The sequence below is a fragment of the Cydia pomonella genome, chromosome 13, assembly GCF_033807575.1.
Source record: "Cydia pomonella isolate Wapato2018A chromosome 13, ilCydPomo1, whole genome shotgun sequence".
Classification (NCBI taxonomy): domain Eukaryota; kingdom Metazoa; phylum Arthropoda; class Insecta; order Lepidoptera; family Tortricidae; genus Cydia; species Cydia pomonella.
In genome coordinates this window covers 20,551,632-20,577,025 of record NC_084715.1, presented here as the reverse complement: position 1 = coordinate 20,577,025, position 25,394 = coordinate 20,551,632, and the positions used below count along the sequence as shown (strand labels likewise).

Genomic DNA, 25,394 nt, shown 5'->3' with positions numbered 1-25,394 from the left:
GCTTGTGGATGCGACTGGGGACCGTAGGGCTGGCAGCTTCCTCGCACAGCGCATTAGTATTGCAATCCAGCGGGGTAATGCTGCCAGCATCTACGGCACCTTGCCGAGGGGTGAATTTTTATTTTAGTTTAGGTTTTACTAAAAAAATGTAGTAATATCTTAGTAGTTTGTGTTTATTGTTTAAAAGTCCACATGAGAATTCAAAGTGGGCCGTTGCATCTCTTTCTAATTAGGGTGACCATAAGTCACATGTATGTAGCAAAATTTTGTACTATGGGTAGGCGACGATGTACATTCGTATAGATAATTACATATATTCACAGAAAACACCTATGACTCAGGAACAAAATGTCCGTGTTCATCACACAAATAAATGCCCTTACACGGATTCGAACCCGGGACCATCGGCTTCATAGGCAGGGTCACTACTCACTACGCCAGATCGGTTGCACCGACAAAAAAAGTGTTAACATTGCAATATAAACGGTCAGACACATATACTTTACATAAATATCTTTGCCGCATACATTTCGTAAAAGTCGGTTAGAAGAGATATTTTCAACCAGAATAACAAAACAATTCACTTGCAAGTAATACTAGACGTCATATCACGTCATGTGAGAAACTTGCTATAAGCATTTGTTTACGCAATCATTAGGCCTACTGTGTCATAGGCTTATTTGTCGATTAGACAAATTTTTAGACTCAATATATCAGGCGCCTATAAATTAACTGTGTTGTGTTAATTAAAATATGGATAGGTTCCGTAATGTTTGCTGTTTTCAAGTTTGCAGTTATATATGAACCGATCTTCGAGATTTATTTAATAGTAGATTATACAACTAAGGGCATAAAGGGACCTATTCCATGCGAGGCAATTTACTATAGGTCTAGGATAAATGAGACATTTGGAGCATGAAATTGTCTGCCGTTGTCCCGTACCCCGTACAAACGCGAATTTTCTGAATATTCGCTGGTACAAGAGTTTCCTTTTCTGTGACTTATGGTCAAAAATATGTACAGTAAAATAATCGCCTGCTTTAAATGCCGAAAAAAGTACAGGAAATAAAATACGCCTGTACGGAACAGCCCGTACAATGCTCCATTTAAGCTCGAGATATAAACTCTGCTTTTAACTTCCATTGCGAATAAAATGTACAAAAATATACAATATAATTTAATTTCGCTACCTAAAGGTTGTCTGGAAGAGATCACTTTTTAGCGATAAGACCGCCTGTTGTTTACCTCTTCTTAATGTGTTGTATTATTTGTATTGTTTCTGTATTGAGGTGTGCAATAAAGAGTATTTGTATTGTAATATTTTAGGTTATTTCACCGTATTTATTCAAGACTAAAGAAAATCGTGCTCCCCAGCTGCAGCAATGGCAGTTCGTATGGCTGGTTTTCGATTTTATTGCAAAGTCAATTGTAATAGATGATTTTACTTTATGCTCTAAAGCATAAAAAGCAACTTTGTGCCGCTTTATAACTCAAATATAAATACGAGAATGAGAAGTGAAAAATATTATTTCATCAAGGAAACTAATTGGTACAAGAGGAGGCATGAGGCATGCCGCCGCAGAAATGTCACTCGACGCCGCATTACTGCCCCGATTATGACGTTCATTCCGTCACTCATTTTATCAAGAAAATAGACAAATACAGTAGCGTCAAAAACGACGCTGCGACAGTAATGCAGCTGCGGTTGATATCCGAATGATACCTTAAGACTGACCACATAGCTACGACACAAGCGATGACTTCACTAAACCTAGAGCTATTGTTTGTTTCCTAGAACTTATTGCTGATCAAATTAAAAATTATTGAAATTCGTAACTAGAGTACTTTAATGCGCTGATCTATTAATATACCGGGTGGGCCCTGTAAAACGAGCAAATAATTAAAACATATATTATACTCAAGCAATCCGCTGCTGGAAACCATCGCGAGCGCGGACTTCTGGCCGAAAGGTGTGATATTTCGGCGGTTTCGTGGGAATCTGCCGAATCCCGCACCAGAACAGGTGGCGCAACCGAAAACTGCGTCGTCAAAATGATATTTATATTTTCAGATTTTTATTATTGTATGTATGTTAGTCTGTAAGGTATGTATATATGGGCCATAGTTGCCTGAAAATAAATGATATTTAATTTAATTTAATTTAATATAATTAGCATGTAAAATTTCCTTTTAGGCAACAATTTTTTTTTGCCATTTTGTGATTGATATGAGATGAGAAGACATAATATATTTATTTCATTAGCCGTTTCTTACTTTAATATTACTACTTCCCATATGTTATTATTTAATGTTGTATGCTTGATGTGTAATGCCTATAATAAATCAAATAAACTTTATCCTTTCCTCGTGTCAAAGCCGAAAAATGGATCTGGTATTAGCATTACTATACCTATTCCCCAACTATTTCATAGTCTTCAGATTCATTTTATGAAATCAAACTAAAGTCTATATCAATTATATATCAACTCTTTACAATCCGGCACCAAATTATTTCTGTTTAGCCCAATGGTTGACTGGTAGAAAATGCCTCAAGGCGTTAAGTCCGCCGTTTGTACTCTTTTTGTAAATTTGTGCAATAAAGTTTAAACAAACAAACAATTTAATTTCGACGGACGTCGAATGAGGGAAAGGGGGTCTGACGCCCGCGCGGGTCCGTACCTGGTGCAAAGGTTATCCATCGCCATTCAACGTGGCAATGCGGCTAGCGTTATGGGTACCTTTGCGCCGGGGACAACTCGGGGGGGGTCTTTTTGACTAGACTTAAGTTAGTATAAGTTTTTTTTTTTAAGTTTTTTTTTTGTGTTTATTGTATATAATAATAAATATTTTATTTGTTAAATTCAGAATTTAATTTCGTTTTATTATTTACTATTAATAAATTTAATATATCTGCTTAACGTTGTTAATAGCATTCTAAATAACTAAAAATGGCATAAACATAGTTACCAAAGAATATAAAGCAGGGTGCATACTACATGTTATTAGAAGGCCACATACAGGATATTTACTACTCTAATGTATACAATTTCATATATACATAGTTTAATTAAAATTAGTTAACAATACCTAACAACTATTTAGCTTTATTATATGTGCTGTTTTTACGCCGTATCCTGTAGTGCGTCAGGGTGTCTAGCGCTAAACGTGATAAAGGGTATACGCGCGCACAAGTGTCTACTATGACCGCAAACTATTATTTAGTATTCATAATCAAGGTTAGGTCCAAGGTAAACCTAACCTAAAGTTTTTCTTGGTATTTTTGCTTAATAGCATCGATGACCAAAAAATTACAATAACGTATTAGATTTTTTTTCCCCAAAAAATTGAATACATACTCTTTGTTAAGTTTTTTTTGTCCATTTTACTGGTCTTCAAAAATCATTTATTTCACTAGACTTAAATCGACCGGGATATGGACCAAATATATCCCTGTCGATTTGTCTATTGAAACTAATCGTGAATCATTAAAAACTATTAATTTGTTTATCGTTATTAATAAAAAATGTTTTTGTATTTTTTTGTATTTAATTATTAATAACACAAAATAACGTTCATCAAAATATCATAAGTCTATAAGAAAGCGTCCTAGACGCAATTGGACTCATTTAATATTTATTGTAATAGGAATCTCGACACCTGGTCAAGGCGGTAGGTCAGATTCTGCTTGACTAACAAAAGGACGAGTTGTGAAGGAAAAACCGTGGCGCTTACGACCGTTTGTAATATATCTGTAGCTATTGTTCTTACCGTCAAAGGAAGTAGTGTAATTATTTTAAGTATAAGTACGTCATATTAGCTACTTTTTGTGGCAAATACTACTTGGCTATTTTTAAGTACTTTTAATAAGGTAATTCGTTTAGTATAAAACTGTTAATTTTTTGTATTTACTCATATGAATGTTTATTTTGACAAATTATAAAGACATAACTGCGTGATTGTACTGAAATAATGAGGTTTTTTGTAAATTAGACTAATCAATAACTTTAAAATTATATGTAGTAACGAAAATTATAATTGTTATTATAATTGTATTTGCATGCATTTAAGAATGTTCTTTTGCAAATAAAGTTATTGATTGATTGAAAATAAGTTTGAGAACATGCCTACTAATTAATAAAACGTAACCTACTTATAAATGTTTTATTTTTATTTTTATTTTTTCAATTTTTAATTGAAAGTGTAACGGTCAGGCAATAAACACACTGACATCATGCCGCAGTGAATACGCCAAATAAAGGTAGATTTACATTACACCCGCATTACTGCAGCGCCACATTACTGCCGACTGCATTGCAGCAAATGTATAAAAAGACGCGCACCAACATAGATTTAGACATTTGCTGTAGGTAATCGGCAGTAATGTCGAGCTGCAATACTGTTGCGGTCCCAAAGTCCCAATTGCTCAAGTAAAGCCTGACCAGTAATATATGATCACGCGCCATATTGCGGAATTTAATTGGAACTAAATTTTTCATACTAAACTGAACTGTCACCCATATATGAGAATAATAGCGCCCTCTTGACAATAATCATGTATTTCTGATCGAGCTTTATAATGGTCTAAAGAAAAGCAAGAAGTACCGGCATTTATTTATAAAAAAAAAACAATAAGCCTATACTCCGTATCTTTAGTTATTTGTTCACTTTTATTTAATAAAAGTGAACAAAATCTACCCTCAAAAGGCTCCTTAAGTCAGTTGAAATAATGTAGGTTAAAGTCAGGTGGTTCAGTGACAGATCCAGGCGGGTTTGTATTTGGTTAGTTAACCAGTAAATGTTATAACTACCCGAAAACGTACAAATTGTTTGTTTACTTTTATTTAAATACCTCAAAATACAGAGTATAGTTGTAGAAAATGCATCGTTCCAATGTATACTATTTTTAGAAGAATAATGGGGAATCACTTGTGAATGCTTCTGTACTTCACCTTTTCCTAGTTACCAATAACTAAATTTAGGTTGGTCACTGAAAAAATGTCACAACAAGGAAACTATTATTGCTGTAATCACTTATCCACGTAAATTATTATTCCAGTAATAACTGTATTCTAGAATTTTGCTTGTTATTTTACCTCTGAAGTTATTTAGGTTCGATGACATCTAGTACTAGTATTCCTAATAAGTTACATAATTCGGATAATGATATTTATTATATTAATTATCATATTATGTATAATTTATTAATTATATATACTAACATTAGGTATTAGAATTGATATTGTATACTAACAAAGTGTATGAGTCATGTTACTCGATTTAAATAAATGAAATAGAAAAAAAAAATATTCAAAATATGGATATCATATTGATTTTACAAATGGCCACATGGTAATGACTCCAGAATGGTTAAGTTCGTGTAAAGAATAATATAATTTAATTGTTCATTATCTGTACACTTTTAAGTTAGTTCACTGGAGAATATTATTAATATAACGAGCCTATTGTGTCCCACTGCTGGACAAAGGTCACTCCCTTCTTCTTCCACTCGTCCCGGTTTTGAACTACAACTAGCCAGTATCTTAAAAAGGAGTTTAAGTCATCGCGCCATCGCCGACGAGGTCTGCCGGATCCCCGGTTTGACTCGCGGGACACCCATTCCGTGGTAATCATGGCCTACTCGGCAGGAGGCAGACATGACCAGCCCAGTACCACTTTAACTAGGCCGGTTTTCGAACTCTATAATCTGAATTTTAGAACGCAGATTAAGATATAAATATTATACTTTGAACAAGATCTCGAGACGCTATTTTGAAGTTTACTCGGAAATCTGTCGCCGTTATGTTGTCCTTAATTGACAAAATCTTTTCTGTCCATAAATAGGTTTAAATTTGACCGCCTACCTTTCGCCATCTTCTCTAAATTTACCCTAAAACTCGCAGATACCTTGGTCACTTGAACCTTATGTAAATATTTTTCTGCAAGTTCGTTAGAATTTAGATCCCTAGGCCGTCAGCCTAGCCGTTATCTAGGTTCAACGGCTGCGGGCGATAAAAACGCGATTGCAAATGTGTGCTTAGCAAGCGGGACTTCATTTTTATGTTGTAAATATTTTTTATACCACATGGACAGATGGGAATTTCAGACGTAGGTTATAAATTTAACTACGGTACCCGCGCCAAAGACCCGGTTCTTAAGCTTGCCAGCTTTCAAAATTTTATAAGTGTGAATGGGTTAAAATTTTGCTTCCTTGTTCGCTAGTATCGAAGCACAAAATGCAAGCTCATATTAAACATATGGCTATGGGTTTTCTTTGGGTACTTGAGATTATACACTAAAGAAAAAGTGGGACAGCCAGTGGCGTTAGCAGTTTTTTTTATTCCATATTATAATGTTTTGAAAAGATGTGTCCCGCCTAGTTTCTTGCCGGTCCTATATCGGGATACCCTCCTACAATTTAGGAGGGATTTAAATCTTCTCGGGTCAGAGGTGTAGGGTTAGAGCCGGCGTAGCTTTATTTGACGTTTATAAGCGCATTGTAATATGCCTACTTGGAAAATAAACTATTTATATCTTTAGCCGCGTAAGGTAAGGACGCCGGTTCGAATCCAGCATCTGCCACTGGAGGGCTATCTCACTTTTTCTTTAGGTTATAATATGTAAGAATAATAATGATAATTTTTTATTTAAATTAAAAGAAAAAAAAACTTTATTAACTAATGTCAGTCAGTATCCTGCGGCCCACACTAAGCTATGCCTGCCACGTGGATTCGCTTTAAAAAGAAGTAGTTCACTTTGGGATTTTAATTATTTGTTTTAATGGAAAATTTGCGATCATTAAATATAGCTAATTTTAACAACGGGGTTAATGTACTAATATTTGGCATTAACTGAGCCACATCAAGTGTTTTGTATTACCAATTTGAAGTCACCCTGTATAGGTAAGTGACGCGTTTTACCATACTTTACGACCCGATTCGAACTTTCAGTTACGTCAAACATTTGCTAAAGATACGATACTTATGGATTAGATATGTCAGTGCAAAAGTGACGTTTGTTCAAAAATAAACGTCACTTTTGACACTGACATATCCAATCCATATCGTATCTTTAGAAAGTTTTTAGAATTTTTAAATGTTAGTCAACATATGGCAATCCTCGAGGCTATTTGTAACGTCTAGCTGTCACTTTACTAAAATATACTATAAAACAACGTCATGCTCTACAAACACATTTTTGACATTTGCTAAATCATCATAAATTTGATAGAAGCCATTATTTTTAAACAACTGAACAGAATCTATATCTAATTGACAATCCATTGCCAGTAACCAAGTAATTCATTTTATAACCAATTACTAAATAAATGCTAAAAATATTGCTTATATTTTTCTGTATACTTTCAATACATGAATTATATAACATGATATAGTCTAATATGTATGATATGTATGTACCTATTAGATTTTAATTCTAATCTTCTATCAATACCATTTTGGCCCACCTTTCAGGGTGTGTTTGGGGTGTTTGGGTGTTGTGTGCATGCGGCAGACATGTCCAGCCCAGTCCCACTTAAGCTTAGCGGTCTTCACACCTACATCTACAACTTGTCCTGAAGCGCAGTTCCGTGTTTCTGATCCTATCAGTTCTGCGAATACCGAGTGAGATCCACGGAACACCATAGATGGTGCTGGCCGGGGTGCAGGCAGGCCGAAAAAGAGATGGATACATTTTATCCAGATTGACGGGAAATTACGAGACAGGGTTGAGTGGAGGAAGCGAGAGGTCTTTGACCAGCTTGGGACACTAAATTAGGCTAAAAAATATCACAATAACATTGTGTGTAGCACACATGCACTACGGGATGCACTGCAGTCAGTATAGAAACACATTACACACATAACATGGAAATATTAATCTTCGTAAACTAGTCGAGTGCATTGGTCTATGAGGGCCTACGGCTGCGTAGAGTGCACTACGATGCGTAGACGCGTAGCGCTGCGCGTGGGCACTTGTCTAGCTTATGCGTTCAACTAGCATTGCGTTGCTACGCTTATAAATTTGAAAATCGAAATGAAACCCTAAAAACTCTACGTAAGGGCTTATTTTCTCAAAGCAACGACGATTGGCGGATTTTCACTGGTAAAATTTTTGGTGTACGCTGTCCAATTTGCGGTTTTTATTTGGAAAAACAAATAAATATGGGTATTCACCGGTCAAGTCAATTCAGAAGAAAGAAGAAAATAATAATTTATGGTGCAAGTTTTTATCGCTGACTGTACTTTTATTATCACAGGCAACTAATGCTCATCGAGACAATTCTAAAAACCCCAAACAAAATTAGATTGTGTTGTTTCGTCACAGAGTTCCTATGGCCAACTCCCGTCCATCATCAGATCAGTTCGATGTTAACATAATATTGCATTGTCACCCGACTTACATATGTATGCGAATATTCAGTTCAATCGGAAATCGGGAAGTGGGTCAAATTTAGCTTCCAAGATTTGTATGTATGAGCAATTTGTTGCTTGGCGTTGATGACACTTTATTATTTAATTGATATTGTTCGCGTCCGTACTTTCGTAAAGTACTTTCATATAAAATATGTTTACCAAATATCACGCGAGATGGCGGTGTTCCGGGAGCGGTGATTTCTACATCGCGCTATTGAAATTTTTATAGGGATTGTATATAAGGGTTTGGGATTCTTTATTTGTTGACTGGCTGTTAAGAGTACGTCTTTTTTGACCGAGTTATGGGTACATACAAATATGACAGTGAAAATGTTAAACTATAAATATCTAGCCATATTCTCAAATATTTGTAACTAAAAAAAAATTAAAATATCTTTAAAAAATTCAGTCTAATTTCCACAGCTGAAAGTCTCGTAATAACCAATAATATTTTCTTGTGTTAGTTATACTTCGCTGGAAACCGGAGCTAGGTTTAGATTTAAGTAGATTACAGAAATATAAAACATTAGCTGCGGCTCTTAAAATATTTTCATTTGTGGAAGATGTTTAACCGACTTCAAGAACGAGGTGCTAAATTCATCGGGATATATTTTTTAATGTTCCCTTATTTCTCGAACAAGAGTGGCCAACATATTTTTTTATGTAGTTGTATGCAGTTGATCCCATTTTCATTAACCTGTTTTGGAGGAATCGAAGTAACTGAGAGTTTTTTTTTTATACGACGACGGTGGCAAACAAGCATACGGCCCGCCTGATGGTAAGCAGTCACCGTAGCCTATGGACGCCTGCAACACCAGAGGCATTGCATGCGCGTTGCCGACCCTTTAAAAACCTGTACACTCCTTTTTTAGGGTTCCGTAGCCAAATGGCAAAAAACGGAACCCTTATAGATTCGTCATGTCCGTCTGTCTGTCCGATTATGTCACCGCCACTTTTTTCCGAAACTATAAGAGCTATACTGTTCAAACTTGGTAAGTAGATGTATTCTATGAACCGCATTAGGATGTTTACACAAAAATAGAAAAAAAAAACAATAAATTTTGGGGGTTCCCCATAATTAGAACTAAAACTCAAAAAATCTTTTTTCATCAAACCCATACGTGTGGGGTACCTATGGATAGGTCTTTAAAAATGATATTGAGGTTTCTAATATCATTTTTTTCTAAGCTGAATAGTTTGCGCGAGAGACACTTCCAAAGTGGTAAAATGTGTGTCCAAAGTGGTAAAATGTTGAACAAGATCTAGTAAGTAGATTTTTTTTTAATACGTCATAAATGGTACGGAACCCTTCATGCGCGAGTCCGACTCGCACTTGGCCGCTTTTTTGAAGAACCCCATACTGAGAGAGAGTATCCTATAAGGCACAATCGATTTTAATATAAGAGGAACACATTGTGATTAGGATGTTTTCTTAATAACTTGTCTATTTACTTTCAAGAAGAACCACTCGGTGAAGTGTAATTTCTCACAAAGATTATAAGATCAAGGAAATTAATTTTTAGACGTAAATTCTTTTTAAAGTCAAAGTCAATATATTCTTTATTCAAATAAGCCTAGCGACAAGCACTTTTAAATTGTCAAGTTTTACAAATATGATATCAGAGCAGTTTTTTGATGCAGTTATTATTGTTCTTAAATAAAATTGAATTATTATAGATATGTCAAACTTAATAATAATTTCACAAAAGGATCATCAGACATCAAAATTGTATAAAAAATACTAGTCTAGAAACTTTCTAGAATAAAATCTAAACTTCAAAAAATACGGATTACCTTTTATATATATTAAGTTATCTATTTCCTCATTATTAACATAATAATAAATATTTAATTATATAGATTACAATTTATTCAAGATTACGAGTTTTTCTTAGATAATAATTGCACAAAAATTAGTCCACGTGGTTTAAATAATAACGTTTGTTTTTGTATACCTTTATTCGTGAGTTGAAATATAAGCCTGCTAGCCATAAGTGTATTCATAGGCTATGTCTATCAACTATTGTAGTCCCAAATGCCAATTTCATGTATCATTCGTGTCATTTTTACAACGTTGAACTCGGTGAACTCTACGCCTTGTGATAAATATAATGTTGGTATAACTTCTTGGAATAGGCTACATTAGGTATTTCTTAGACACTATGGAATCCAACTTGTGTCAATACACGGAAAACTTGTTTTAATATAAACTTAGACTTTTTTGAAACGCTTTCCATGATTTTTATTTACATAGTAACTCAAATTAATATAATAAATGACGATATATGCATATATATTTTTTTACTTAAAGTATGTGTACTTACATATGAATAGAAAATAAATAACCCTTTTAAAAAGCTATATATAAAAATACCTACTCGAAGTGACACTGATTAAATAAGGATGACAGTTGAAGTTTCAGAACGCAAGTCTAATATTTTTTTTAATGAATCATATTTTAAAAAGACATAAATGGCGCACAAGTGTTTTTTATACAGCGTATGAAGTTCACGAAACTTTTTATAACTATAATTTAATAAACCGGCGGATTAAAAAGGTCTTAGTAAAATTAAGTAATAAGTTTAGCCTATTTTTTAAAGTTATTATTAATTAAGATAGTCATAAAGTGTTATTAAAATTACGAATAAATTTATCATTAATGTTATTTGATTTTGTGCCTAGACATATTTGTCGGAACTAGGTATTAAATGCGTAATTTTGATGATTTACCTCCTAATTATTTTGGTACAAACATCGTACGCACATTTGTATGAGCAGTGATATCTTACGTTCTAGCTACAGTATTTTAAAGTATGTACCTACTTATTAATAAAAAATACTAATAAGTAGTGTGATATTTAAGTACCTATAAATCTTGAAACTTGTCACACGTGTAACGGTTATTCAACAGTATTCCAATTTCAAACGTGAATTTCCATTTAAACTAATTTGCAGAAAAAATACCTAACCAGCCAGCCTCTCTGTTTAAATCCCTCGGAATAGAATCATGAACTGAAAAATATTTTGACAACTTTTTTCATGCCGGTTGTAAATGAAAATGGCATAGACTGATAGAGTTGTGTTTACCTTTTTCTGTGGAGTGCCTATAAACTACACCGCCTATTTTTTAACACGGAACACAATTTTTTCAGCCACATTTTTCAGTTCACCGTACACTCGCGAATGACAACTCGATATTGTCTTTTTTCACCGGTAAAGTTTAGTAAAAAAAACTTAAATCGAATACATTACTTTAATATTTTATACATGTTATTACTCGTTGAGATTCACTTAGACACTGAGTAAACTCGCGACTCGAGTGATGAACTGCTAGTCTGTTACGCTCTTAATTGGTGCTCTAGAAAGAGATAGATTTTTTTGCAATAGCCAGTTTCATAGCTCTAATCGCAACTGATAAAAGTAGCGATTAAAAAAATAGTCACTGTTCTAGCACAACGCGGCGTTGTCCCGAAATGAGGTTATCCATTTTTGTGCAAATAATTTTTATCAGGCGACCTTGCTCCCAGCTATCGCGAATTTGGCTAGGCCGATAAACTTAGCCTAGAGACTCACCTTTTTTTAAAAAAACAATCCACTCACGCACTGACCACTGTTACTACGTTTGACAGCGCGCGTGCAGGTGTTGCACATCGTGCCGGCCGCTGCCGACTAGCGTTTCGGCGCTTACGCAGCCCCCCACCGAAATACCGCGAAAAAATATGGCGGCAAAAACTGAAGGGGTGCGCTCACCGTTTCTCTGCGAGGCTGTATGCTAATCCATCGTGTGCTCGGGCCCTTTTTTCCGGGGTGAGGGTGGGGGTGCAATTAAAAACTCGCGCGTGCGTGTGGGGGCGCGATTAGAAAGGAGACGGCGGCGGAATGAGTCTGTCACCGTTTTTTACTTTTTTCTAGTCTGGGACGGATGCTGAATCGATGCGCGTCTGGATGCGATTCGGCGAAACTTGCTAATTTCCTAAGAAGCGCTTCGCTTAGCGGCGGCACTAACCTGGACTTCTATTTTACGGGAAACGAAGACTTTTTTATGCTTTCCAAAACTATTTTACGTCATTTACCTAAAAATAAGGCTTATTAATATTTAGTTTTCCCAAACCCTTTTTTACAGAAGTAATTAGTTATATGGTAAATATACCAAATAAATCTTATGATAAAAATATGATGCACCTACACACAAATATGTAAATAGGTACCTAGTTATACTATTTTATACAAAAACAACATTTATCATCACTACAAAAGATTCTAAAATCAAAACTAGTCCGTCAAACAGGCTCCCAACTGCAAACAAAACGGCCGAAGAATAGATACAAAATTCAAAAAAGGAATTTAGGCTAAGGCGACAACGGGGCTGCAACGGGCAGCGCGCTGCAAGCTGGAGTCTGCAGAATTGTGCTCGCGGTCTGCGCGCGAAACGCGCGAATGCGATAGCGCGGGGAAAAAGACGTATGTGACCGGTCGTTTATTTTTTAATTGACGACATTGACATGGGGAATGTTTTCGTGCTAATGTTTTTTTTAAGCATGAAGGTATATTTTTAAGCATGTGATTATTATGGTGTACAGTAAGGAAATATGTATGAAAAACAGTATGATATCTATAATTATATATAGTTATATACCAAAATATATACGATTTAATTAAGTTTGACAGTGTTATTGTATAAAGTGTTTTTAGAATACCTAAATAGTAGCCAATTATAAAATAAATGCTAGAATTAAAAACATTAGTATCTAATCTATCATGTAATATCTACATACCAAAGTGCATATAATATTTTGCAAGATATATAAAGAAAATTATTTTATCGGCTTATTATTATCATAATCAAGCAAATATAAAATAATCGAGTGAGAATCGTCTAAACTCTTAATTTGAATTTTGCGAGTCAACGGTCCGATGCAACTTTTTAATTTATTACTTTTAAATTATTTATGCACGAGCATCTAATGTGGAGGTCTCGTAACACTTGCAGCCGCGCTGTCCCTTCGGCCAGTACCATAGATTATCATAATAATAGCTAACTTAAGAAGGGTCAAGCTAATTGTTCGCGAGAGAAATTAAAAAAAAAAGATTAGGTCACAAACTTGTTGAATATTCAAATCTATGATTTGTAAAGGATTAAAGATTCCTGTGAATAGAAAAATATGCTTCCGGTTCTGTCAAAATTCAACTGTGAGAATTTCAATTTAACAAGCAAATATAGAAGCAGTTTTAATTGTGTAAGTTCTATTGTAGTGTAAGTGTGCACTTACCTTTGCAGTAGCCGCTTACTCCCAAAAATGATAACAACAAAAAACAATCAACAAAAACTTCAACAAAGTCACAAGTCAATGTCCGCCGAAAGCCCGCCAATAAAAAAATGTTCGGAAAAGCGCGTCGCGAAAATTCTGTCCGAGCGAACTTCGTCAACTGTCCGCCGAGCACACACGCACGTGAGAAGTTTACCGAACTTCGGAAACTTTAGCCACGCGATAGTTGCGCGCCACGCGTTCCAAACTTAAAATTTCAAATTCTCAAAAATCGAATCTTCGCACCGGACAACTAATTGCGCCAATTATTCTTTTTTATTTTTAAAGTTTTTTTTTTGCGGAGGCGTCCACCCGTCCGGTCGGGTCCGGCCGGTCTGCAATATTAACACGAGCGGCGTCCACCTTTTGTAATGAAACGTTCACACATGCTTCCGCATTACCGTCCCGATGCCATCAATAATGAAGCCGGGCGGGAAAAAACAAAACGGGGCACCTCTCCCGACGAGGCGCCCGCCGACACTACAGCCTCCTCGTCAAAGATCAGAATTGCATATCTGGGTTGCGTTAATGAGCGGGGGGAGGGGGTTTTAGGGGGTCGAAAAAGTGGCACCGCTCGCGCGCGAATATAAATTCATCGCCAAAAAAATCATTACGCGGGGGGTGGTATTACGGGCTGGCGCTTGCTGCGCGGGTTCCTATAGTTTTTAAATCGCGCTCTCACTCGACGACGCGGCGCCGCGGCGGGCGGACCCGGCCGCACTGGCATGCACCCACCTGCACGTAGTTTGCCCTACACTATCACGCATGACCAGAGACAAACTTCAACTTTCAAGATGCGCGCTGACAAATTAAGAAACAAAACACGAGCGATGAGCGCGGGAAATGGATTGATTTTTTTTTAGAGAAAGGGAAAATGGTTCCACGTGTATGCAAATTCCTCTTTTCGGCGACGATCGTAATCAATTTGTGCGTAGAAAGCGGTACTTCCTCACGCACACAGCGACGCGCCAGTGTGCGAGTCAAATTAAATCTAATACAAAATTGCGTTTTATGTTCTCGCTAGTGCGTGTAGGTGTGTGTGGGGGGTATGCGAACTCGCGGGGTACACTCGGCGGCACTTAGCCTTTAATAATTAGGAAGCATATTAGTTTACTACTTAGGTCTTCAAACTACAATAATAGACAAAAATAAAGAAGAATACGGCAACCTTTATTTCGTCATCTGTTGAAATATTTGGTAGGTAAATTATTTACTAATTATAACGAAACAACGTATATAGTTAAAACAAAAGTATTACGAGTCGGCTAGTACATAATCATAACCCCAAACATAATAAAAAAAAAAAAATAACGTTAACCAAATATAAAATACCTACTTATATCATTACATCAAAAGATACCGAAATGCTAAACTATTTGTAAACTGATCCTACTGATTCAATATCACGTGTATATGTAATAACTATTTAATATAATTAATTAGGACTAATTATCTAAAGTACGTTTCCTATAAAACTAACTTAAAACATCGTAAGTGCATATACAGTCAGCATCCGATTACGTATTAACACATATTGTTCCGACTGTACTTTAAAACCCACACAGGCTTAATGTTAAAAATGAATTACCAACACAGCGGAGCACCCCCCTGCTACACTCATTTTCATTTCGATGTTTTTGGGTTTTTGCGCAAGCACCCTCCCCCGGGGGGCGCCACCCCCGCCCTATGAAAATAGGATATATTTTTATGTTTTATTTGCCCGGAAGCCCGTAGCTTAGTTGCATGTTTATTAGAAGTTTTTATTAGTAGGAACAATGCGGTTTTTTGCCCGGTACGCGATGATTTGCGATGACAATTGTATTGGCGGTTGTCACGGCATGTTTGTTTATAATAACGTTTACTATTCAGATCGGAGATAGGGGTAAGTTTGGTACCTAGCCTTCTAATTTTAAATAGTTTCTTATACAGGGCCTACATGCCAGTGACGGGACCAGACAAATGACGGGACTCCCTCTGGTCGCATAACAACTTTTGTCATATTTTAAATTGTCATAACACATTATGCATAAAACTATAAGTTATAAAAATCATTAGTCAGAATTATTCCTGAGCATAATTGGGTTTTTATCATAAATGAGTAATATAATCAGGGATCGGAACCGGTTTTTTGGAAAAACTTTGAAATAAACATATATGTCGGTTTATTTTATACTCCAAATATAGGACTCGGTTGTGTTTTTAGATAACGACTTCGTATTATTAGATTGCCCAATTAGAAATGAAATAATTAACAAAGAACGAAAAAATACCGTTTTCGAAAATTTTTATAGTCATTAATTTAATTAGCATAAAATTTTAGGTTAGGTTCGTTAGGTATGCACAAAAAATATATGATACCTGCTATGTATGCTATCATATATTATGGCTAAAAATGTAGGCCATAATATAATATGACTTTTCATTTGTATGCGCAATGATGATTATGACACAAGTTGTTATGCGTATCAAAGATATGACTTAAACTTTTATGCAACCTTATGGACCCCAAAATGACATCTGTATTATGTTATTCAGATAGTTGTTTAAGCGTTGATTGATTATCGTCAAAGTTTATTCATTAATTCTGTATAATATTATTAAGTATTGTTCCCCTTTGCCTCAATATTGGGTTATTTTGTTATAAAAACTAGATCCTACATCGTATATTTTAGTTAATAAACACAGTAATTATGACGCCATTTTTAAAATGCATATATTTTTATCCAGTTTAAGCACAGAGTACCTAACTCTAGCAAGCAGTAACGTTATTCCGATCGCATATTTCGCGTCGCGAATGCTCAGACAAACTTCACTAGACATCGCATATTTTCAGAAAAGGAGGATAGAACGAATTGACGTACCAAATATAAATATAAATAATTTATTCGTAAGTACAAAGAGAGAAGAGAAAATTATACAATACAGAAACACATAGAAAATTGCTACGAAATGATATCATCTGAACTGGCGTATTCGAGCGCTGATGATCTGATGAGACCATACGGTGAAAAAATCATGACAGATGACAAAAATAATCAAACAAGAAAAAAAAAACAGAACATACAGAAATAAATGTATATAAGTCTGAGGACATTCCCTCTTTAAACTTATTTTAGGGGACAATCGGCCCGATTCGAGCTTTAAGATACGTCAAATATTAGGTCTAGATACGATATGGATCGCATATGTCAGTGTCAAAAGTGACATTTTTGTTTCTTCTTCTTCTTCCGGCCTTGTCCTATTTCTAATTCCTAATCCTCCTTCTCCAGAGATATCGTTTCTGGGTCGTTGCTGGGTGTAAATTGTTATTGGGGAGGTATTTTTTAATTACTGATATACCCCCAGACCCCTTACTAATATCCATGTAGTAAGGGGTCTGTTACGAGGATTTGGTTGGTGGATTTTTGATTGAAGAAAACCTAATTTTTAAAATGATGCGAATATTCGTATATAATAATGCGAATGCGAATATTCGTATATAATAATGCGAATGCGAATATTCGTGACATCCCTAGTACCTACCTACCACAAATCACTATTAAATGTTGACTCACGCTGAAACCGGGCTGAGGAGTCCAAGAAAATGAAGTGTTGGACGCCTCGACCTGGACCGTTCTATCGTGATCCTCCTAAATACACTGGTTTTCCTAAAATTCTGAGTCTCTCGCTCTCAAATCAACGAGAACATACAACCAGGAATGTCTAAAGCACTCCCCTAAAATAAAACTAATAATTCCCGACGAGTATTCACCCTCAGCGTTTGTTTTGTAGCAGGACGAATATAACGATAAGTTGAATTAATGTGTGCATTTTTGCTAAAAAAACTGTTTAGCTCTTTCCTATTTTTGTAAGGTATTGTTTAGACTACGCCAGCATTGCTGCAGCAGTATTGCAGCGCGATATTACTTAGATTGTATTTCTGCCGCAAAATAACTGGGCAGTAACCTTGATTTTAACATTTTCAACTGTAATACAGTCGGCAGTAATGTTCCCCTCGAATACTGCTGACCTACATGCCTAAGTGTCAAATGTAACATTCAAAACTTTCGCGTTTTGGACATATACCTATTAAATCAGATTCATAACCGGGTCTATCTAGCGAATTTATTTTGTTATCTTTATTGAAATAAGTGGCAAATGTAATATACTTATTATTATTACTTAAAGACTATAATTCTTAATTATTGATTTTGACATTACCAGTGGTGTAATGTTCGATAAAAATTGTATTTGCATGGATTGTATAATGTTTTTATCTGCAAATAACCTTTTTGTCGTTTCTGCTGCGTCTGTATTCAGCGCGAAAATACTGCTGACTGCATTGTTGCCGTAAATGTAGAAAATCTGGGCAGCTACATTAATTTTGACATTTTCGGTAGTAATACAGTCAGCAGTAATGTTGCGCTGGAATACTGATGCAGTAATGCCGGTGAAGTCTGAATCCGAACGATACCTTTAATGCCTGCGTTCTTGCAAACAATCTCTTTAGCGCTTTCCTACTTTTTTACTAAGACCACTTACTCAGTTGCGTTTGTGACAAGTATGACAGCGAACAACGGTGCGTCCTTATTTTAAGGCAGTATACATTTTACTCACATATAGGTGACTTTATTTTTCAGTGAAAATCGTACCCATTTGTAGTAATTTAGGTGTATATGTCCGGTAACCGGGATTTGAACCGCAGACCTCCAGCTTCCGGTGAGATACGTTTATCTTTCAGTTCATATTTTATAGTATGATTACCTCGTTCTCGTCTTTTCTATAGTTCAACCCGGTTCGAGATAGATAAATAAAATAAAGCCTTTCATTTCTTGCATAGTATAATGTCAAACATTAATTTACATTCAATACAATTTTTTTTTCTAATAGTCAGTTTTAAATAAATTTTTGGTTTGGAGCTAATTTTTGACGTATATTAAAGTTCGAATCGGAATTCGAAAAATAAATTTTTATGCTGCACCTTTACAGGCGGGATATTTTTTTCAGTACAAGACTCAAAAACCGGCCAAGAGCATGTCGGGCCACGCTCAGTGTAGGGTTCCCTAGTTACTCTTCCGTCACAATAAGCTAAACTGGAGCTTAAAGTATAGTAAATTGTTAACCACGGGATGAAACGGTACCTTTCACGCGAGTTAAACAAATAGGCAAATTTGAATAATCAGTACCTAATTAAAGTAAGTCTTTTTACTATGAAGGGGAAACTTTTTGCGATAACTCAAAAACAGCTAAACTCATCATGTCCGCTATAGTTTTCATTTAATGTCTTTTTTAAGCTCTACTTCCACGATTTTTTTCATATTTTTTGGACCTATAGTTCAAAAGTTAGAGGGGGGGGACACATTTTTTTTTCTTTCGGAGCGATTATCTCCGAATATATTCACTTTATCAAAAAATGTTTGTTAGAGACCCCTATTAGTTTTGACCTTTCCAACGATACCCCACACTGTAGGGTTGAAGCAAAAAAAATAAATCACCCCCAATTTACGGGTACACGTATACCCTGTGTACCTTACGTGTAGGTATCCTAAAAAAATTATTTTTTTAGATTTTATTGCTCGACTTTGTCGGTTTCATTGATTTATATATCCATGCCAAATTTTAGCTTTCTAGCACTAACGACCACGGAGCAAAGCCTCGTACAGACAGACGGACATGGCGAAACTACGAGTATAAGGGTTCCTAGTTGACTACGGAACCCTAAAAATGTGATATCTGACCCCGGTATTTCAATTTTGTTGTTTTATACACATCACATTTTCTAAAATGTCTTAAGCGAGGTTTAGACTAACAAGAACTCGCATGCAATTTTGATTACATTATGGTATATGATCTAACTTTTAAATGCAGTTTACCTTAGCAGTCGGCAATGTAACGTGATTTACATGCTTCTTGAAAGTCTAAGTCTTACTTTAGACCAATCTCAACAGATACAGCCCGATTAGAATAATAAGATACGATAACGATAAGTTCTGGTTTAGATAAGTTCTCATTTAGACATCGTTTGTATGTAGTATAATTGATACAACCCATGTCACTTTGATGTTAGAAATATCGTAGATAAATCTTATTGGGATCACAGCGGAATTGAAATAAATGTCAATTTTGACATGTCGTTTAGTTACCAATCTTTCCAAGATCTTAAACGTGTCTTAATCATTCTTCGAATCGGGCCGCTCATTTTTGATGGATAATTTTTGACGAAAGATCACAAGTCCAAGCAGGAAGCTCATTGTATTTAGACGTTAACTTGATGGATCGTTTCGGGAACACCCTACTGCCTCCGATTCCCAGTATCGCGGCTGTTTAGCTGAAAGAATGCCACGTGAAAGTATTTTACCAAGAAGTTGATTCTTTAAATATAAATAGAATACGTTACAAATTACTAGAATGAAAAATTTGAATGAAGAATGTGAGTATATTATATTACGTAGAGAAAAAAAATACAGCAAAGTTTGCTGCCTTATAGTCGAAGGTGCGGGACGTAAAATACGATGTTGCGTGAACAAAAGATTCCCTTTAGCAGGATTTTCCTTTAGGACCCAAAGATGGATTATAGATTTTTGATGTAATTTTTTAAGCTCTCAACTTTATCTTGATATCTTTATTATTTAAGCTACTAAGCCAAGTTTGGTATCGTTTTCGTATAAATTGGGGATGCCGAATTCATTTATCGTACGATTCCCAATTAAAAAAATATAAAACATGAAAAAAAAATCATCAGTTCGTTCTTCCCTCTAGACATATATAACTTACAAGAGATTTAATTTTAAACTTTTAGTGGTTTACGGCCCGATTCGAAGAATGAGATACGATAACGATAAGTTCTTATTTAGATATCGTTTATATGTCGTATAATTGACACAAGCAGCTCGATTCGGGCAACCAATGTCACTTTGACGCTAGAAATATTTCGTAGTAGATAGATCTTATTGGGATCACAGCGGAATCGAAATACACGTCAATTTTGACATGTCGTTTAGTTATCGATCTTTTAAAGATCTTTCTAAGATCATAAACGTGTCTTAATCATCTTCGAATCGGGCCGTTAGTTTTAAATCTGATCACGAGCTCTGTTCAGTATGGTGATGGTGGGCATCCAAAGACGAAAATAATGATCTGTTTAGGTTTTAAATGTTTTAGTGTAAGAACACTTCTCGATGTGTACTACTGAGCGGCATCGTCTTTTAGACTAAGCTCGTTAAATAAAGATAAAAAAAAAAAATCTGATCACTTTTACATTTACCAAACAATTTGCCAAGCAGCCTAGGGTTGTCGCCACCTCGCGCCCTGACCGTCCCGATTAGCCGTGACTCGCAGCCCTACGGCCACCCCTACCAAACCCCAGGAATTCATCGCATTCTGGACATTCACTGTGTAATTTACGTGTGATAGATATTGAGGATATCTTGAACGATCTTTTAGTTTTATTTTGACAAGTGACAGATAGTTTTGCCGCGGTTTTGGTAAAATGTGACTTTGACAGTTAGATTACGACTGAGAGAAAAAACTCAAGCGATTGAATGAAGGAGTTGTATACTATTGTAAAATAATTCAGTATTTTAGTGAAACATCTAATACGTGTGATAATAGACATGCAATTTACAAGTAAGTGATTTGGTTTTAAAGTTGTGCTTGTGTTACATCGGTTTGAGTTTGAGTTTTTATTTGAATTAAATGTAGTGAAGCTAATGCTTCGGAGTTAAGTATTTCAAAAATAGGTAAGGAGCTAAGTTAAAGTACATAGTAGAAAAGGGTTTTAGAGTGTATTGTGAGTGTATTGTGGGTCATACACAATTTTTAGCAATCTCGGTCGCGTCTTTCCTGTAGGCGTCGCAATCTATTGGATCCACGCAACTTACTCAAAAATATGTCCCATAGCTCTTAATACGCCGACATAAGAGCTATGTCTATATTTTTGAGCGATTTGTGTACACCCATATGTTTACACTTGACTGTATGATAATAAAAAAATATTATGCTATCTTGTCAACATGAAAAGACACCAACTAAATCCTACGTCCCGATTCGAACTTTTCTAATGATACGATGTCTTAGATAAGTCAATGTCCAAAGTGACTTTTGTTTGAAGAAACGCCACTTTTAACACTGACATATCAAATCCAATACCTATGCATATGTTTGACGTATCTTTAAGTCCGAATCAGGCCGATAGGCGATATGGAGGCGATATTTTGTATTTCTAGAGAATTCTGTTTTCGGGTGTGTAATGTTTAATATAATTTTAATAAAATTATAATGCCTTTTCATATATTATTACTTGTTATAATTACAAGGAAAGGTACCCAACTGTCCGGTTCCGATTTGATTTATATTTATATATGTTATAGAGTAGTCTAAAATAAAAGATACGTATTTTTTTTAAGCTGCCATCAACCTATTGGGAGAAATCGTCCTCCAAAGTACTAAAAAATTACTAAATCTTCTAACTCGTATAGAAAGTGATGCTCAAGCAACTTGCTAGTTAATGGCTGGTTTGAGGATATGTTTGAGAGCAGGAAAAAATAATGAGCACGTGTTTTTCTATATCGGCTGAAACTCTTTTTTTTCCTAAAAAAATCTACATTCGAAGTTTTATAATACCTTATCGCTAAAGATACACATAAAGACGGGTTTTTTTTTTAGGAAATTTAGACTATTTCTCCCAATAGGTCGGGTTTGGGCAGCTAAAAAAAATAACTGTCTGTTATTTTAGACTACTCTACAACATATATATAAATATAAATCAAATCGTAACCCGACAGTTGGGTACCTTTCCTTGTTAGTGTAATTTTATATACTGCCGCATGTTAAGTAGTCTCTGCAGCCTATGGACTTTATATGTCAATAGGCATCATATGTATTTGCGTGGCTTCTAGTTTAAATAATTATAATATATAGTCTCTTATAAATCCTCAACGAATATAAATGCAAAAGGACAAATGAAAAATCTCTTTGTGAAAAAGAATACTGAAATGTCCCAAATACGTTCATAATAAAATAGAGATATTAATAATGCAAAATACTTCAACAATGCGATTTAATGCGTCTCATATAAAATGCACAACAAAAAACGGCCAATGGCGCTAATGATTTGACGAAAAGAGATAAAATCCCACACACGCACAGAATGGAAGTCATTTTTCCACCAATGGTCGAAATTATTGGAAAAACTACGAACGCATTATGGGGACCGCCCACCACCCGAACAATATTATTTTATTTTTAATATATGTTGATGTTGTATTTAACTATAGTTTTTTGTGCAAAAAACCGGAGGTTCGGGTGGCGGCCGGGAATGGGTAATGAGTGGTGAGCATCGACATTACTGTACATGCTATAATGTATACATTATTGGACTGTACGCAGATTGGGGGTGTTTTTAAAATCAGTGATGATTTTATTTTCAGCCTATTGAACCAGCTTTTCAGTAGTTAATGAAAATGATACCCACGTGCTGATTATAAAGACAAAGTTTTTTTTTTGTATTTATAACTATCGTTAGATAGATCTAATAGAAATATGATGATAATAAAATAAATATTATGAGGATATTCTTACACGAATTGACTTAGTCCCACGGTAAGCTCAAGAAGGCTTGCGTTGTGGGTACTTAGACGACAATATATATAATACACAAATACGTAAATACATAGAAAACATCCATGACTCATGAACAAATATATGTGCTCATCACACAAATAAATGCCCTTACCAGGATTCGAACCCCGGACCATCGGCTTCATAGACAGGATCAACCACTCCAAACCGGTCGTATAAATATGATGAGTAAAGCAATCGTAGAAATTGTATGCAGAAATATCGAGTAATTCATCAACTATTTTTTAAATAAATCTCAGAAACCTGAATGTATATAAAGTGCATAATTTAAATACCTTAAAGCAATTATCTTAAAGGGTCAAACACATTTTAGACAAAGGTCACTTCTGTGGACAAGACAATAAAAGCTGAGGACTCATACATATATCTCGTTTTTCGTATTTGAGTCTCAAGACCTGAAAAAATGTATTACGCCGAGTGCAGCATAAAAATAGCTTGAGATTCCCTTAACTTTGCGATGTCTACAGGAAAGATGCAAACGAGTATTCTATAAAATGTGTATGACAAAATAATGACAAAACAAAATAAACCATATGTGCATCATTTTACTAATAATCGTTTTAATAGCACGTTCAAAAACACCCAAACATCATTAAATTTATGCTTCAAGGCAAATTATAGGATAAATGTCCACCACAAGGGACGGCCAAGGAGGGTGGCCAGGGTTGTCAATCTCGACTAATAGCTTAAATGGCTTGCTCGTTGCCAACCCTAATAACGTGTGTTTATGATCTTAATCTCGGACAACCGTTTTGGGTTCTTAACTATGTGAGCATCTTTTTAATGACCCATTAATAGTGCTATTTCGTGTTTTTGTGATATTTATTAGTTATAGTGGTTATAGCACAATAGGAATAGGACTAACCTAAAAATATTTGGGACAGTTCTGAAATTTGATATGTATATAAATTAAAGACCCCTTTTTCATGCCCACATCATTTGACATTTGGGGGCCTCGAGGAATCGCAGCCATCATGGAGAATGTGTGTCATGCTGGAGAAATTTGCGTTTTACTCTAAATCTATGTTCTCTATGAAAATATGGCGTAAGGCGACATTAAAGCTTATTACATTCTACACAAAATAGTCCTAGATATATTTGCGGAAAAATACATCTTGTTATAGAAAATCCATGCTGAACCTAGATTTAGCGCTTATAACCTTTCAGGGGGTATTTTTTTTATACTACGTCTGTGGCAAACAAGCATACGGCACGCCTGATGGTAAGCAGTCTCTGTAGCCTATGTACCTATGCCTGCAACTCCAGAGGAATTACATGCGCGTTGCCGACCCTAACAACCCTCCCAGCCCTCGTTGAATCCTGGTAATCTTACTCACCGGCATCAGAAACACAACACTATGAGTAGGGTCTATAGTTATTTGGCTGCGGTTTTCTATAAGGTGGAGGTACTTCCGCAGTTGGGCTCGGCTCTAGATCAAGAATGACATACTAAGCTAGACGACATTCACAATGCCCATACCTTTCTTGTGGTAGTTTAAGGACGTACCCGGGTCTCTTAATAGTAGGAAACTTGTAGGATTATGAATTTTCGGTTCTGGCGTTCGGTGCTTCCGTCTCAGTCCCGTTTAAGCGCCTGTTAGGGTTACGTCGGCTAGAGCCAGACCACGCTAAATTGGCACCGATTTTGATAGCCCAGCCTGTCTGTAGAAGTGCTAAGTGAACGTCATAATTTCATAGAAGTTTTACGTTTGAAATAACACCTGCACTGTTTAATAGGCCGTCAAAATCGCTGCCAAGTTACGTTGGTCTGGCTCTACATTGTTCAGTCAATTTGAGACCAAGATAGCTGCACTCCATGGCTCTCTAGTAAACCTTGAAGGTATGCGCCACAGGTGAGGATCGAAAGAATGCACGTATATAAGCGTTTGCGTTTCAGTGATATGATCAAGTCACCCTTCATGTATACCTTGAGGCAGTCAGCTCCAAGGTGAAGGAAAACATCGTGAGGAAACCGGACTAATCCCAATAAGGCCTAGTTTCCCCTCTGGGATAAAGGTTCAGATGGCAATCGCTTTAGTGCCTACGCCAATTCTCGTGA

At 35.7% G+C, this 25,394-nt stretch overlaps 2 protein-coding genes across 3 annotated transcripts in view; one reads left to right on the top strand and one right to left on the bottom strand.

The window, feature by feature from the left end:
• LOC133524590 (protein real-time) overlaps nucleotides 1-15,383 on the top strand; it is a 289,768-nt gene extending 274,385 nt beyond the window's left edge. Inside the window, exon 17 of the mRNA XM_061860690.1 lies at nucleotides 15,373-15,383. The gene's annotated coding sequence lies outside the window, so the exon portion shown is untranslated. The remainder of the gene's footprint in view (nucleotides 1-15,372) is intronic.
• The window catches only part of LOC133524599 (broad-complex core protein), a 178,187-nt gene that overhangs the window by 47,028 nt on the left and 105,765 nt on the right, over nucleotides 1-25,394 (bottom strand). The window contains exon 1 of one of the 2 annotated variants that reach the window (XM_061860715.1): nucleotides 13,682-15,366. The exons of the other annotated variant lie outside the window; for it this stretch is intronic. The gene's annotated coding sequence lies outside the window, so the exon portion shown is untranslated. Of the gene's footprint in view, nucleotides 1-13,681; nucleotides 15,367-25,394 lie in introns of those variants that run through there. 2 annotated transcript variants of the gene reach the window in all.